Raw genomic sequence first — 1,087 nt, forward strand, 5'->3', positions numbered from 1 at the left:
GAAACAGAAAAGGAGAAAGATTGCTAAAGAGGTAGAAACAGGAGCACTAGAGGTATTATGAAAGGTGTAATAGTGGTTTTCCATATACCTAATATAATTTGTTTTTATAGTTTTATCTGATGCAAATTCTCATGTTTATTTGTCACTACAGAATATCTTACATCACACGTATTTTCTTTCAAATGCATAAATGGTTTATAAATAGTAAATTCTTAAAAATATTATTTGCACAATTTTTGTTTTAAAAAAAATTGATTATAAATTTCCATTTTATGTGATTAACTATTTTCAAAAAAATGAAAAAGATAATTATTCAGTTATTTTTATGTTTATAATGTACTTATTGTTATCTAAGAGTTTATTAATGATTTTTATCGCAGTGCAAATAAAATCAATCAGACACTGATTATCATAAATTGGTTGAAATGATGCAGTTAGATATAAATTTTCATAAGGCATACAGAATTATCAATTGTACAATTGTTTATATAATTTTCTGTAATTATAATACCATTGTTAATCAGTGTAAGATAATAAAAATATGAAATTTAAATTATAAAAAAAAATTATTTTAAAAAATTATTCTTGAAAAAATGAGGGAGTAATTTACCATTGATTGTGGGGTTTATGAAGTGATTGTCATCAGAACTAGTGAAACATCATAAGTAGACCTATAAGGACATCTGAGTTCACATGTGTTATTCAGTTTAGTTTGGTTTCGGCTGGTGAACGTCAAACCAAAACTTGCTTCTTCGTGATCCACTAAAAACGAGTGACATGAGCACTGAGGAAAATGTCGGGGACGTACCTATGAGGCTATGCTCATTTTTCTTGTCTCTTTGTTATCAATTTCTTTCCAACCACTTATCCATAGAGATAGAGACGCCGACCATGTCCCCTATTTTCAGTATAATACTATACTCGTTTTGTATCTTTCATTTTTTTTGACATATGATGATGATGTAACTGCACACCCGTATTCATAGAAATAATGATACTGCAAAATAAATGATACGCTCCCACCATTCCATCTACTCTCTAAGTACATCAGTTTGTCCAATGATAGTATAAATATACCCCTTTCATA

The sequence above is a fragment of the Brassica oleracea genome, chromosome C3 (genome assembly GCF_000695525.1).
Source record: "Brassica oleracea var. oleracea cultivar TO1000 chromosome C3, BOL, whole genome shotgun sequence".
Classification (NCBI taxonomy): domain Eukaryota; kingdom Viridiplantae; phylum Streptophyta; class Magnoliopsida; order Brassicales; family Brassicaceae; genus Brassica; species Brassica oleracea.